The sequence below is a fragment of the Octopus bimaculoides genome, chromosome 5 (genome assembly GCF_046866305.1).
Source record: "Octopus bimaculoides isolate indiv1 chromosome 5, ASM4686630v1, whole genome shotgun sequence".
Classification (NCBI taxonomy): domain Eukaryota; kingdom Metazoa; phylum Mollusca; class Cephalopoda; order Octopoda; family Octopodidae; genus Octopus; species Octopus bimaculoides.
In genome coordinates, this window is record NC_142932.1 from 79,150,173 (window position 1) to 79,167,494 (window position 17,322).

The 17,322-nt window shown below is 36.6% G+C and overlaps 1 long non-coding RNA gene across 1 annotated transcript; it reads left to right on the plus strand.

Annotated features, from left to right (window-relative positions):
- Positions 1–354: 354 nt before the first annotated feature.
- On the plus strand, positions 355–10,097 carry LOC128247925 (uncharacterized). Its single transcript, XR_016241925.1, has 2 exons — positions 355–759; positions 9,756–10,097. It is a non-coding gene; the product is annotated as an uncharacterized LOC128247925 (long non-coding RNA).
- Positions 10,098–17,322: the final 7,225 nt, after the last annotated feature.

The following is a 17,322-nucleotide window of genomic DNA, read 5'->3' on the forward strand; positions in this document are numbered from 1 at the left end:
CTTGTTGCAGTTGTTGGTGGTGGTAATGACAATGTCGCTGCACCTGTTGGTTGTGGTTTTGCTGCACTTGTTGCTGACGCTGTTACTGGTGGTGAGAAGGATGCTGCTGAGGCTGCTGAGGTTGCAGAGGCTGCTACATGTAATGTTATTGTTGTTACTACTGCCGCCGATAGTGGTGTTACTACACTTGTTTTTGTTCTTGTCATTGTTTTTCAGTTGTCGTTGTTGTTGTTGGTTGTGGTGGTGGTGGTGGTGGTGATGGCGGCGGCGGCGGCGGCCGGTGGTGGCGGTAGGTGGTGGTGGTGGTAGTGGTGGTGGCGGTGGTGGTGGCAGTGGTGCGGATTATGATGGTAGTAGTAGCAATGATGATGACGACGGTGATGTTATACTTGTTGGTGGTGATGTAATTATTAATGGTGCTGTTGTTGATGCTACTTATCTTATTAACGTATAAGTTTTCCAAATGATTGATTTCTCGACACCCACCAATTTAACTCTTTCTCTCTCCCCACCTCTCTTTCCACCTTTCTCTTTCTCTCTGTCTCTCTCTCTCTCTCTCTCCTCTTTCTCCGTTCCTGTGTGGGCCAAAAAATATTGAATGAGGCTGTGACTACTTACCACGCCTACTCGATCGATCAACTATTTAAATAGGCAAGAACAATGCATTGCTATCTTCATACTCGATCGAACCCACAAGACATCAAACGCAGTTTTACTTCGTTGATCTCCAGTTCCCAGACTCAGTAAACTAACTGAACCGTGAGTAATCTTTTGGTCAATGCCTTCTACCTATACTACCTTCACACACACATATATATATATATATATATATATATATATATATATATATATATATATATATATATATATATATATATACATATATACATATACATATATATATATATATATATATATATATATATATATATATATATATATATATATACATATATATATATACACGCACATATATATACATACACACACATTCACATACACACACACACACGATTATTCAAAAATCCCTTTAGCATTTTATATAGCATTTTTATATATCATTTAAATGTTAAAAGAACTTCTGAATCACCCTGTATATAAATATAAATATTTGCATTTATGCATGTGCATGTCTGCGTGCGTATATAGATATGATATGTGCATGTTTTATACATGCACACACAGCATGTGGAACCGTTAATCCCAATACATTTTTTTTCTTTCTCGCTCTTTTTTTTCTCTCTCGCTCTTTTTTTTTTCTCTCTCTCTCCATTTTTTTCCCCCGCTCATCCCTTTCTGTCGAAGAGCGTAGGCTCGAAACATCAAAAACTTTTCCTTTTTCTCGAGCGCCAAACTAATACTCCTGGCTGTTACCCTTTTACTTGTCTTTGTCTTGCTTTCTGTATATTTGAACAAAATATGTGTGTGTGTGTGTGTGTGTGTGTATGTATGTATGTATACATATGTATGTATACATATATATAGGGAGATAGGTAGATAGATAGATACATACATACATACACACATGTGTATATATCTTGCATACATGCATGCATACCTACACACACGCACACAATATATGTTTCTATATATACAAGACGCATACTTATTACAAACTCTCTAGATGTATATGTATATGTGTGTGTTGGTGTATGCATAAGTACGTATCATTTTGTATGTTTAATGCATATACATCGTAATGTGCAATATGTAACATAACATAAATGTACACACACTTCGTTTTTTTTTTCTTTAGCCCCAGGTAGGCTGTCAGAGATCAGTCCTATGATCTGTGCAGTTCCAACGGAAACCATACCGTCTTCTCACTAGGTGCGATGCTTCCAAAACCGCATTTTGTCTTTCTTGGCTGAGTGTATGTTTTAAATATTTTTGGCTGCTAATTCTAGAAAGTCGAACTTACATTGAGTGCTTCGCTTGTTGAATCGACATGCATAGATAGTTCCCTGGAAAGTTATAGAAAGCCATACAAAATGAACGATGTACGTAGTAAAATAGTACACATGCTTTCACGCATGCGTGACAACATACAGGACTTTAGATTTCGTTTCACTGGACAGATTGATTCCATTTGGAACATGCACCTGATCTAAGAATGTCTCTCATGATTAAATCAACGGAGCACTCATTATTCTAGTCATTCTTGTGTAGGGCATCAGTCGCCTGTCATTCTACTTAACTGAACAGAACAAATAGCTAATCTTTATCTGTTAGTTTTTATTTGTTACAGTCAATGGATTGCAGCTATGCTGGGGCATCACCTTGAGGGGTATAGTCGAACAAATCGACCCGAGGATCTATTTTTTTAAGGCTGCTAGTTATTCTGTGGGGTACTTTTGCCGAACCGCTAGATAACGGGGAGGTATACAAACCAACAAAGGTTGCCAAGTGCTGGTATGGACAAACATAACACAAACACAAACATACTCGCACGCACGCACGCACGCACGCACGCACACACACACACACACACACACACACACAACGGTCTTCCTTCAGTTTCCGTCTGTCAAGTCTACTCACAAAGCTTTGGTTGGCCCGAACTATATGTAGTAGCAGACACCTGGTCCAAGGTACCACGCAGTGGGACTGAAAACCCAAGACAACATGGTTGAGAAGTAAGCTCCTTAAACACATAGTCATATAATGTTTATGTTAGACGGACTGAAGCTGTTCTTTCATTGGTCTAAATGTTGCTGACGAATTACGGTAGTCGTTTTTATTCTTATTGCTCATCTTGTTCTTGTTGTCGTTGATGTCGTTGTTGTTGTTCTTATCTATATTTGCTGCTTTGGTTGTCCTTCTTGTTGTTATTTTTGTCCTTGTTAATATCATTATCATTGTTGATGTTTAACTCCAGATGGACACTGATCTGACAAACCTATGATCGACGGTATTCCACCCTTGATCATCATATTGCTTGTGCATTTATGGCTACATTTTCCGATGCTTCCTTCATTTTTGGTAAGACGGTAAAAGACGATTTGATAATGATTTAGCTACTATTTCTAATACTTCAAGCGACTCTGTAGAGGCTCTCTCATCGACTCACATTAGTGTGTAAGGTTTATCATACAGATGGTTTATGCAATATAAATTTCTGTAATTTCTCCTTCGATCAAACCTGAAAATTTTGTTGTTTCAGTTCAGTTGATTTACAACAACTTAATAGTTGTTGTGAGTGTTACTGTTTAGCCGAAAGTCAGCTTTGATTGAGCAGACTTATGATCAAAAACCTTCAAGCTGTAACTAATCCATCTTTATTCTTGGCATAATGTATTTAAAATCACATATTACTGGACACGCCTATTATCTTACCTTTCTATGAGAGCAGGGTGTATACTCGAGAGAGGTTCGGTTGATATATTAGTAGTTTGAGCCAATCCTTGCAGTGTAAAAGTATTGTTAACATGTTTATTTCTGTAACCATTACTTTATAGAAATATCATATTGAACACTAAAGAGGTGTCTTAATTCCAGTGATTACAGATAGAATGTTAGTCTGGCGTAAACGATCTGGAGTTTCGCTTTTGAATTTGTTTTGCAAGAATTTGTAAACGAAACCGCGTATCTAAACCGGCATTGTTGTATTTTGGGGTGGACATATTGCCGACAGACACAGGCACTGGTTGTAGTTCACTTTTGTTCTAGTTTTATTAATATGTCGTAAATTTTCATGACACTGCTGTGACCTTTTCAATGAGTTCCAATTCCTCAAATGATTTTATTTTGTATGGGTCGTCTATGGTATTAAATAGGTGTGGATTTTTGTTTTCCTTGTGTTTAGGGTTTTTTTTAAATTTTAATTTGTGGTTTGTGTGCGTGGTTTTGGTTTGCATGTGTATTTTGCGGTGTGCGCATATGATTTTTCCACGTGCGCGTGTGCGTGCGTATGCGTGCATATGTGTGGCTGTGTGGGCTGTCTATGGTTTGTGTGTGTGTATTATCTTTGCAGTTTGTGTGTGTGCTTGTGGTTTGTATGTGTGTGTGTTTGTGGTTTTTGTGTATTTATGGTTTGTATTTGTGTTTGCAGTTTGTGTATAAGCGTATGCCTCTCTCTCTCTCGTGTGTGTGTGTGTGTGTGTGTGTGTGTGTGTATGTGTGTGTGAGGGTGTGTGTGCGTGCGTGTTCGTGAGTGTGAGGTGGTTGACCTTATTTGACTTCAATCTTAATTTATCCTGATTCTTGTATTGCTGTAGTTTTAGTGGGGGTGGAGGAGGAGGAGGAGGGTCGTGGTCGTACTGTTATCCCACTCATTCCTTCTATAGGGAGTGAGTACTCACTGACCCTACATACTTGCACATATCAATATTCATATGAAGTACGATAATTCCGCTTGGAATGCAAATTGATATTTTATAATATTTTGTTGTTCTTTTTTTCTTTTTGTCTTTAATTATCGCTATTCCAAACATTAACACCATTTCACTCTTTCCAAATTTCCACACGTTTTAACCAAATTAGCAGGGGGGGGGGGGTCCAGACATTCCATATTTGACCATGGTAAGGACTATCAATGAAAATAATAGCTGATTATTAGTACAATTACAATTAATGTGATCAGTAGAATTAATTAATTCATAGATAAGCATATTTACATCATGAAAGGCAGCTCAAAATACTAAAAGATTTCTTTTATCATTTTTAAATTCTCAGCGTTCTTACTTTCTTTCAATCTTCTCTCTCGCTCTCTTTTTCTCGTTCTACTTCTCCCCACTTGTGTGTGTGTGTGTGTGTGTGTGTGTGTGTGTGTGTGTGTGTGTGTGTGTGTGTGTGAGTGTGCGTTGGTACAAAAAATAAAAAACAGAAAAACAATAACAAACGTAAGGATTGAATTGATGTGAATACTCACGCATAATCAAGTGTTATCTTCACAACCGATTCGGATAACCGATGATTGGTTGATATAACTATGCATGTGTGTACATGTATAATATGTATGTATTTATACGTGTATGTATGCATGTATGTATATATATATATATATATATATATATATATATATATATATATATATATATATATATATATATATATATATATACATACACATACGCATACATATATATGTTTGCATAGACATACACGCACACAAATCTATCTATCAATCTATTCATCTATGTATATGTGTAGGTCTATTTGAGGCTGTATAAATATAAAAAGGAATTAAAAGTAATGCAAATGCTACTTCGTAGTAATCCTTATTATTATTATTATCCTCATTGGATCTATTTTAAAACGGGGGCCACAGTATTTTCTTAACGAAACACTTTGAAACTTGGAACACTGGTAGAATGTGTCATATAAAACATCTTTTTCGCTTAGTCTTCTTAAAAAAAAAAAAGAAATCCCTAAGTTATTCCATGTTAAAGTTGTCGTATTTCTGTAATTTCAACCAATCACTGACGTCCATTCAGCCGATATACATTAAGTGCAGACTACATAAACAAACGATTCTGAAACAATTCTATCGGTGATAAAATTATCATTTCCTTGTCAAAAAATGGCTGAAGCATATTGGCAGTAGCTAATAAACCTTTCTATTATAGGCTAACCCTAACCCTAACCCTAGGGTTAGGGTTAGGGTTAGGGTAAAACAGCAAATTTAAAAAGAAAAAAGCAAATAAAACGAAGAAAAAAAAAAGAAAATGAAAAAAGCAAATAAAACGAAGCAAAAAAAAAGAAAATGAAAAAAGCAAATTTAAAATGAAAAAAAGCAAACTTAACGAAGGAAAACGAACACACGTGTTGCCTCTCTGCAAATGTCAGAAGTTATGGAGATTAAATACGCTTTACACCGCTTAATCAGCCAAAGGAGTAGATGTAAACAACTGAATACTTGTCAGTGATTGGTTGAAATTATCGAAATAAGACAATTTTTTACATGAAATAAATTCGAATACAAAAATATTTTTCTGTTCTATAACACAAAATAGATAAGTATACGAAGTTTGAAAGTCTTTCGGTACCAAAAACACTACGTAAAACATTAATGAAAACTGGCCCCCGTTTTAAAATAGATCCTTATCATTATTATTATTATTATTTATTTGTTTATTTATTTTTACATTTATATATATATATATATATATATATATATATATATATATATTCACTTACGTGTAAATGTATATATGCTCGTGTGTGTGTGTGTCTGTGTGTGTGTGTGTGTGTGTGTGTGTATAGCCAGGTAACTTATCAGATCACCAACTGCCTGTTCGTCCATTCAAGCATTTTGGCCATCTCCTGCGTTCTCGTACAAATTCAGCTGGAATTGACTTTTTTTTTTTTTTTTTTGTCACTTAGAATATTGTATGAGAACCAGTCTGATGTGCAAGCTTGGATTGCAAAACCTTCGAAGTACGATGTGATTCGAGGTGCGTTCAAAAAGTATCCGATCTTTGGAGATAAAAGAAAAACAATTTTGCGTATTTCACAAATTTCATTTAATCACCTTCAAAATACTCCCCCTTGGTACTTCACACACTTCTCCCGGCAATTCTGCCGCAGCCGGTAACACCCCTGGAACGCCTTCTCAAGAATGTTGTGGAGCTCCGCCGTCCCATTTCTCATAATTTCCTCTCGCGACTCAAATCGCTTTCCTTTCATCATGGTCTTCAGTTCAGGGAAGAGCCAGAAATCACACGGTGTCGAGTCAGGATAGTAAGGAGCCTACCGAACAAGTAGTATGTTGTTCTCGATCAGGAAGTATCTCGTTCAAAAGTATCCGGCTTTATTTTTTCGCCAACACTCTCCGCATGCACAAATTCTCCGTTAGAATGAGCTGATCTTGTGCTTATTCCTACTTCGTGAGCAATTCTCTGGATTGTTACACTACTATCTTTCATGTCTATTCGCGCCGAACCTTCTCAATCGGCTCCTTGTTTCGGTTTGTAGAAGGCCTGCTTGAGCGGTGCTTCGCTCTCCACAGAGTTGCGACCATGTTTGAAGCAGATGAACCGCTTCCTGATCTTAGTTTTCCTCATGGCATCATCGCCAAAAGCCTGCTGAATCTTCTGGGTAGTCTGAGCTTGAGTATCACCAAACTTTTAGCAAAACTTGATACAATATTTCTGCTTGATACGTTCGGTCATCTTGAGTGAAAACGAAAATCCGATGAACGCGCAGTACACGTCTGTACTCTAGGCGTAACAGCCGGGGACTGATGCAACCTACAAGCCTGAAATTTTTTATGCATGCATAGAAAGGATGACGTCACCACCCACCAGGATTTTGTCCATGTGACATTAGTTTTGGCGGGAAAAAATAAAGTCGGATACCTTTGAATATACCTCATATATTAGTGTTGAGTCCAAGAAAGACAGCACTTCATGTTGGTATTATGTCATTTTCAAGTCTTCGGGAAACATATTCATGCGGAGTCATTTTTTTTATTTGTATGCAGAACGTTTCACATTTAGGTCTTCTTTGATGTATGGTAGTCCAGCTGTTTTGGGATTGTATGGGAGGTTATCAGGAAGTGATTTCCTCCTGAGGAGCTCACTGCCGATACGTAGGATGATCTCATTATTATTTGCATAAAATGTAAGTGGTGAGATGTGAACTCTATGCCATCATCCCCACATTTTATTATCGTGGCTAACCATCAGCTATGGCAGTGTAGATTTTTGTAATTTCATTAGCACATCCAGTGCAAATTTCTCTTAGATGCTCTTTAAGTTTAAAACAGCAGTGTATAAGAAGGTATTAATAGTCCAGTTATTAACCCTATAATTCCATGTGCTCTCCTGCAATTTCATCTTTAGCTTTTCACATCATAGCAACCAGCTTTTCCTTTAATCTTGCTTGACGGCAGCTTAGATAAACTAGAAAAGATTTTACGAAGAGTAGTTTCAAAATGTTCTGAATATATTCCACAGCTGCCCCTGTCGAATCAGTTACACGTGAAGATATAGGAGAGTTTAATGTAGCAGTGACGACTTATTTACATTATTTTTCTTCATCTCCGTTACAACAGATTTTGTCCAGCTTTTAGCATTTTGAGGAGATTGATTAGTATAAAGAGAGTTGCAATAACAATTGCTATCTGTGGTAGCTATTTTTCTGCAAAGAAAGAAGCCTGTGTGCATAAGCTTTTTTGCTTTAAAATAGTTTAAGATTGGGTGAGCTTCGTCCCGGTATTTTTTTTTCTAGCTATCTCATGTAGCCAGCCAATAGAAAGGTCATCTCGGGGGCTTTTCATAGCACCGGAGCAGATTTTTATCAAAATGTAAAGACCAACTCACGTGAAAAGAACACTTATGCCGTCTTAAATAACTTATAGGTCTTCCCAGCACTACTTGGCTTGGTATTGATGATGGTATTTGTGGTGTGATGGAGGAAAAAGACAACAAGAAGCAAAAGGACAGAATGAAACGTTGGACCTTACCTTGTCGACCGCAGCGGAGTACACGATCGCTCTTGATCAAAACACGTCTTTCTCGTAACCTGTCTGTTTTCTCATTCACCCACGTGCTGGCCTTCGACCGCATGTCTCCGACTTCCGGTCTGGCTTCACTTCTGTTTGCCTCACCTCTCTCCACCAACAACACACAGCTCATCACAGCCCATAACACTACAGTATTATTGTTATCAATATCAACCATGATCGCACAAGCGAAACTCCACATAATGTAAGACATACTTTGTAATCTGTTTTGAATAAGACCAATAGGTATTTCTCTTTTACTGAAGAAATAAGTCAGTTTCTGAAATTAGGCTGGGTGAGTCGATATAATTGTAGTAGAAAAAGTTTCAAATAGCATTTTTAAACGGTCTCCTACGCCTGCACAGGTGATGTTGATGGCACCATTTTTTTATGTATGTATGTATGTATCTATATATCTATGTATCTATGTTTTTTCTTTTCCGCGTAGCTCTCATTTCTTACTGCAAATCTCCTCATACAGATGTAATAATTCTTATCTTCTACTATTACCGTCTCCGATGAAGGGATACATTGAATTTCCCTGAAACAGCTGTAAGACATTCTACATAAAATATAAATTTACTTATGCCATTGATCTCTTTATCTCACTCTTCTTTTTTATGTATATTTATATACATATATATATATATATATATATATATATTTACATACATACATACATACACACGGGCACACATATATGTATAAATCGATATGTGTGTATATATAGGGTGAGTAGTGCGTGTGCGCTCCTGCGTATGTATATATACTTCTGTCCCTCCTTCCTATCGTTCTTTTGTGTTGCGAACATTTAATATTTCTCACTGTTCAGGTTGTATTTAAACTAAAGTCTTTTTCTAATTTCCCTGGTGGAAAGACAACCTCTTTGTTGATACTCTGTACATCTTTGTCCGTGTTTTTCGCGTCAGTATTACGTCTCCGGTCTGTATTTTCAGTTGGAAGACTTCACTTTGTTTCGCTTTGTTGTTTATCATGGCACATTCCAAGACGAGCGATCCCAACTTTTTCCATCCTCGAAATCATAATGACTCTTGGGTTGATGAAATGGAGCTTTCCGTGTCGGTTCTCGCTTTATTTTCTTTTTATTTCTTCATTCAGCTGTCGTATACTTCTTTCATTGCGCGCGCGCGCGTAGGTGTGTGTGCGTGTGTGTGTGTGCGTGCGTGTGTGAGAGAGAGAGAGAGAGGGGGAGTTTCGTTGCACTGAATATAAAAAAAATAATATATAGTTAAAGATTCAGTTATTCGAAGTGCAACACTAAGTACTTATTTATTTGTTTTATTTCTAGATGCGATCTACATTGGTATTGTTTGCTGCCATAACAATGGTACTGGTATGTAATTTGGCTGAAGGTCTCCCTCACAACCGCAAGATTGAATTCAAAATACCCCGACCGCAATTTTGTCAAACGGATGAAGACGTATACCGTCTGTGTTATTTGTGTGCACGAGCAATGGAAGATATAGATGTCTACAACGGCTGCTGTGCTCAAGAAAAATTATACTATTCCTTCTGTCAAGTATATCTGGCCTAGCACGGCGACTAATGTTAGTCATAGCAATGTTACTTCATGTTTTTTTTTGCGAGATTGTTCGGGGAAAAAAAGATAATAAATTATAATTTAACTTAATGTTTTTTTCTTTTCATTTTTTTTTCTGACATGTATATTCTGTATTAGTCTCTCGTGTATATTTCGCTGTTTTTAAAATGGTGGGTATAATGTATGAGGACAATTTGGCTGCAATTTCTTTCAGGCCGAATGACCACTTAAATGCTTCCTTGTAAATAGAGACAATGTCAAATACAACTGACCAAAACCGCTCACAACCGAAATAAAACTCAGCATCAAACAACTAGACAGAGAAATAAAAATAAACCAAAGAAGAGAGAAACTAGCGAAGGTTTATATCCTACACACGCGCACGTACACACACATACATACACCCAGAACGATCGCAAGCCCTATCATAAGCCTGCTCCCACGACAGGTACACATCTGCTAGGTCCTCCTCCATAGTCCTCAACTAGTCTTGTAAGACTGCCTCGCTTCTGGCTTCCATTCGAAAAAGGCTCTCATTGGTCTAGTCAAATGCATGCCCCACTCCCCACTCAAGATGATGTCAACCCCTTGATTATGATGTTATTTCTGACCAGAGTGTAGAACTCTCTTATTTCGACTGACTAAATAACACTGGCCTGACTACATAGTAGATGGTCATCTTTAGCGTACCTGTTTCGACTGTTCGCTATGGAACAGTATGCTGACCACTGTCGTGATATAATTGAGTGAAAATCTATCTGATCAAAGGGCGAGCTTTCTTTTGTCCGCCACCATCATAGAAGCACCAACGGATGTACCATCTCGCTACCTTGTTAATGAATCTACTCCTCTTTTCCGTAGCAATATCAATAATGAAGGCAAGGTTGCTAGCTCGCACTCCAGCATTCTTCTTTTCTCAACACTCGCTAGAGACCGACTATACCGGACATTAAACCAGAATTTTTAAAAACAATAATGGAACATTATAATTACAGTTATTGAGAAGGCTCCACAGAAATATAACTGCGAAACGTAGGCTCACCTTGTACTAATCATCTTATCTTTGGTAGTCCTGTTGGCTTAAACTCCTGTTATACATCTATGTCTTTTAAAAATTCTATATGCTAATCTTATCTGCTTAGAATGTTTTTATAAGCTATTTCAAAACCTGCCTTAATATTGTACGGCTGCAATTAATAAACATTGAAAGAGATAAAATTTTTTAAAGATTAATTGGTCTGTGGGATGGCTATATGAGGAAGTTAGACTCAGAAGGAACTAACAAAAAGACTGAAAACCGCCAATCTAAAAATAATATTTGTTTCTTCACTTGTATGTTGATCATCCGTGATATCTGTCGTCTGCTCAATATTTCTCTTCAGGATTAGTAGCATCTGTCTTCTCTCTATAAACATATACGCACATGCATGTGTCTACGTCCGTCCCTCTTCTAGTAGCTAATAAGTGAATACCTCTACCCTCTCCCTTTACGTTTTTCACACACTTTATCTCTACTCTTTGTTGCAATGGATGTCTAAATATCTTCTCCCACCACACCCTCTCTCTATCTATCTCTCTCTCTTGCTTTCACATACACCCACACACAAACACTCCCGATTTTTCTTCGTTGCAGAAAATGTTCCATTTATTACCCCCTTCCTCTATTTTAGCAATGAATGCACTGTTGTTACTTCCTCTTTCTGCGTAGTTGTTTCTCTCTTCCCTTCAGTCGTTTCTCAAATTTCTTCATTCCTTTTCCCATTCCCCAATTTCTAAACACACATACGCGCGCCCAATCAACTATAAAATATTTCAGCATTCGTATGGTAGTTTCGAGGGAAGGGAGCTAACTAACTATATGTTGCCTCCCTTGTGCAGAAAATTCTCTTTATTCTTGACTTTACCAGCTTTAAACTGATTAGATAAACATGTGAATCAATTAATTTATGCGTTATTTGCATGATAAACAATAGTAGTATTTAATATAACTTATTTAGGAAGCATTAAAGCTTCTTAAATTGCATATTTAGGAGGCTTCCTAAATGATGCATTTAGAAAGAATTAAGAAATAATATGTACTTAGAAAAAGGGGGAAAAAAAAGTCAATGAAAATTTTCATAGAAACTCTCATGTATTTACACATACACACACACATATGCGTATATATATAGATATAGATATATACGAGGGGGTACACGAAGTAACCAGAAATGTTTTCTGTAGGACAAGCCTTTTGTAGTTCAGGCTTCCACCACTAGAAGCCTCTTGATGCGATCCTTAGGCATCAGTCTGCCGATCGGCATTGTCCAGTGTGGTCATACTGCCACGTGGCGCGTCTTTGTTTTGTAGTGCTTCTCTTCTGTTCGTCGATTTTTGCGATGGTTGAAATGAAGGAACAGCGGCTGAAATAGTTGTCATGCTTCAAATAGCTTACAAGGACGCTGCTAGGAGCAAAACAAGTTCACGAGTGATTTTCACGCTTTAGGAATGGTTACTTGTCGCATGAGGACCAACCCCATCAGGGCGACCGTCAACCGCCCAAATGAATAAAATCATGAAATTTCATGAACTGATCTTGGAGGACCGTCACTGAACAATTGACGAACTTAATATGACAGGTGTGTCCTGGAGCTCCTGCCAACGAATTTTGAACGAGGAATTTGCAAATGCAAAGAGTTGCAGCAAAATTTGCTTCGCTTGCTCAAGGAAGATCAAAAGCAGTCACAACTGAACACGTGTCGTGAACTGAAAGAACAGTTGGAAGTTGATCCTGATCTTTTTTCGAAGGTCATCACTGGTGACAAAAGCTGGTGCGGTGGAATTTGCAGATGTGGAAGAGATGAAGAAAAAAACGATGCATTGCTTCAAATGGAGAATAAAAGTCTAAACATGTAAAACTAAGTGAATAAGATATTATTTGTTCTAGTGTGTTGTACAGGGTTAGGACAATTTATTAGGATCTAATTTTTTCATTCGCAAAATATGCATTTTTTAAAAAGACAGTTAAAAAATCTGAGAATTGGTTATAATAATATAGTTTTCCAGTCTAATTGCTATGAAGGTATGATATTGTGGAGGAAAAAGTTACAGAGGTTTAAAAATCGAAAAAACTGTATTCTTAGTCAATAGCGAGACAGAAATTTTCTGCGTTTAGCAGAGTGGTGTCAACTTTAAGGTTGTACCTTGTGAAATGACCTCTTCATTGCAGGTTTCGCAATAAACATAAATATCTAATAAAATCAACATGTATCATCTTAGTGTTTCTTTTTTTTTTTGTCTCTTCATTGATTGTATGTTTTGGGGGGCTTTTTTAATTTGTTATATTAATATATTTGTCTGCATGTGTTTATGCGTATTTCAGTATTATACTGAGTCGATGAGTGACCGATGCTTTGTCAGAACTGTGCTTGATGTGTAGTTGTGTGGTTGTGTACTAAGTCACATATTCCATTAATGGCAAGAAACTATATAAACATCGCAAACAACTTTTGCTATATATGAAAAATGTGTAAAATATTAAGACAACTGACGAAAAATTTCTATAATAAAATTCTAATTGATAAATATAATTTTTATTAAAACAAAACACGAAGAATCAACACAATATGCGGATGAAACACAATACAACGTGCGGTTGTCATGGTAACGAGCTGTTAATGCCTCGCTGTCTGTTGATTGGCTAAAATTACCCAAATTTCCAAACTTTAATTCCAAATAACATCAGATTCTTTAATATACGAGATAAAGTAATTGGTTGATCGTAATCAAAATTCAGAGTTGCATCGATACACCAAAATTGAAAGCAATCTGAGCAAAATTAAAGGGGGCTCATTTAGTGAATGAAAAAGACTAGATCCATTTATTGTTATGAGCAGTAGAATTATTGTTGTGTATCTATCGTATCTTCCATCTCTCGTTTCTATATATATATATATATACATACACATACACTCACACACATAGGCATATCTATACATACACACACACACATGCATGCATATACAGGGAGTGGCAGAAAGGTTGCCCTGATTTCAAAGGTTAATGAAAAAAAACAAACACATGAAGATGCATGAAAAAACTTTGTATTTCTGTGAAGTTCATTAAATGCCATTATTATTATTATTATTATTATTATTATTATTTTCTGTTTCCGATAGTAGCCACCATACTCTGGAGTGGAGAGCATTTAATGTAGTTCAGAGAAATACAAAATTTTTTCTTGTACCTTCATGTTTGTTTTTTAATAACCTTTGAAATCGAGGTAATCTCTCTGCCACACCCTGTATACACACACTCACACACATATACATACATACATGCACACATACATACATACACACATATATATACATACACACACGTATATACATACATACACACACACATATATAACCACACAGAACTACTACTGTTTCCCTCTTCTTAGTAAGACAACTAAAATTTCTTAGCTAAGAGTAAACTGCTAAATAAGCATTTGTTGATTTAGAGAAGGCCTTTGACAAGGTACAATAGTTTGTAATTTTAAAGAAAAATAGGTGCAGATGAATGACTTGCAAGAACTGCAGGACATGTACAACGATGCCATCAGCAAAAAGAGAGCTGAAAATGAGTTCAGCAAGAAATTTAATGTGAAATCAGGTCTCCATGAAGGCTTGGTTACAAATCCTTTCCTGCTTATTATAAACCTTCACGCTGTAACAGAGGTTTTAAAAACCAGCTGTCCTCAGGATTTCCTGTATAATAACAACCTAGGTTTCATAAATGAATTTGAAGCAAAGCCTTCAAATGAGGGACCTCAAGGCAAGAAAAAAAAGAGGCCATACTCAGTATGCAGGAAAGTAAGTAGAAATTTCATAGCACATCCACTGCAAACAATGGGTACACAATAAGTACAGTGAGATTATACACAAGTTGAAGAAGCCTTTGTATGTGGCAAATACACATTAATTAGCAGTGAGGGTATGTGAAAAGAATTCCTTCAAATATTCTGAAAACTCCACAGAAGTAGTCATGGCTTTTGTTAAGAAGGTGACATAATTGGCAGTGGAAGTGGGTGCATAGTAAGTAAAGTAAAAAGAGGATAGAAAAAGTTGCATCTATTGACAGGAAAGGCTTTCTCTTTTCAAGTAAGGGTTATAATGTATGATGTTTGTATACAAAATGCAATGTTACAAAGGAGTGAAACATGGACACTGAATACTGATGACATGAAAAAAAACTGGAGACAAATCAAGTGAATGTGCTTGTTGGAAGCATAATGTTACAGGGTATAACAAATAAAGCACCAATGGATAAAAAAAAAATGCTTATAAGAGGGATAACACATCAAATGCAAGAGAGAGAGCTGTACTGATACAGACATGTAATGCATATGAAGACAGTTGGATAAAGAAGTACAAATATATCCAAGTGAAAGCAGCTGATGAAGAAAAGCTAGGCTGACATAGGTAGAAATAGTGAATAGTAGCCTTAGGAAGTTAACCATTTAGCATTTAAACCAGTCGTATTCAACCCAGATATGCTATCGGTTTTATGTTCTAACCAGCTAAAACCAGCTTATCACAACTACCCTTCAACGCCACAATAAAATATACAATCTCATCATCAACATTTCAAAACAACAAAATAATGCATGATTAATTAAATACAATGTGAATGAAAAAGCATTGCATTTGACAAAATAATCTGAATACTAAAGGGTTAAAATCTCACAAAGCAGGTGGCAGGGAACAAAAAAAAAAAAAAAGTAGGAAGATGTTGCATTGGAGTAAACCCATCCAGTCAATGCAAGCCTGGGAAAATAGACATAATAATAATGATGATGACACATAGATACCTACTTATAACCAAAGAACATTAAAGCTGTTTTACATCATTTCCTGATCAACTGTACATTTTCTTGTATTTATCTGTAAATACTAAATTTTGCCTCTATTGTTAGTGTAAATGTTTTGTAGCTGCACATTTTCAAATTTTTTATGAGAAGTTCATTCAACTATGGCACCAGATTTAGATTCCAGACTTAAAAAAATTCAAAACTGAATAATATATCTCAGGCATGGGCAGGATATCAGAAGTCCTGTTTGACTTATGATAACTGGTTCAGTAGCCTAGTATAATATACAGCCATCTTTTACATTTCATTTGAAAAGATGAGCTTCGCAGGAAAATTAAATAACAGAAATAGAGAGACAGGTGGTTCTGTTGCTTCACCAACACTGCAAGGAAAACTAATATACACAAGACTATTGTTAATGGTTACTATTTTTTGTTAGTTTAACTCTAAGCGAGCTTTGATTCAGCAGACCTGTGATCATAGATATTCCCACAAAGTTAAATTCCTCCAAGACAGTTTTGAGGATCATATTTCACTCCTACATTTCAGTTTTGGCTTGGTTTCTATGGTTGGATGCCATTCCTACCATGAATCACTTGCGGGATGGTTTTGTACCCCATAAAATTAAAGAATGCTCGTTATTCTACGATGTGTTCATTCATTCAGAGCAATGTGACAGATAAGTAAGACGAATATAAATGGGAGTCATCAGTAGCCTTGTTTTAACATCTATTTTTCCATGCTTGCATGGGTCAGATGAAATTCAGTGATGCAGATGTTTTACCGTCTGGATGCCCTTCCTGCTACCAACCATCACCTGTTTCAAAGCAAGGTGATATTTCCCTAGTCCTTTGACCAATGAACAGCATAACAGCCAGACAAGTTTCCATTAGAAGACTTCAAACTACACAATTAGTGCACAATGTCAAAACAAAGACACACACACACACACACACAAATGACAAATTTCTTTCTGTTTTTGCCTACCAAATATACTTATAAGGCCTTAGTCAGTCTGGAGTCTATATAGAAGACATTTGTCCAAGCTGCCACACAGGGAAACCTAACTCAAAACAGCATGATTGTGAGGCAAGTTTTCCAGCCATATCTGAGAGTATACAACATTGAATTTAAATTGAAACAGCAAAATAATAACAACAAGAGCACAAACCTCTGCCAAGGCAGCACCAATGTCTTCTTAACAATTAGCTGGAGATGATTTTTAAAATGATAATATCTGAAATAAACTCGACTGCTCTCACAAGCGAGAATACTAAAAATGAACCCAACCGCTCTCATAAATTAAGTAAAATAAAAAAACGGAAAAATAATCCAGAATCCTTATCTGGTACCAGATCGATCCCAAAATCTAATCAGTTCATGACAGTCGTGAGGCCAAACATCCCTGAAAGTTTCATCGGAATCCATCCCGCAGTTCTTGAGATATCTTGTCCACGGACAAATGAACAAACACAACTG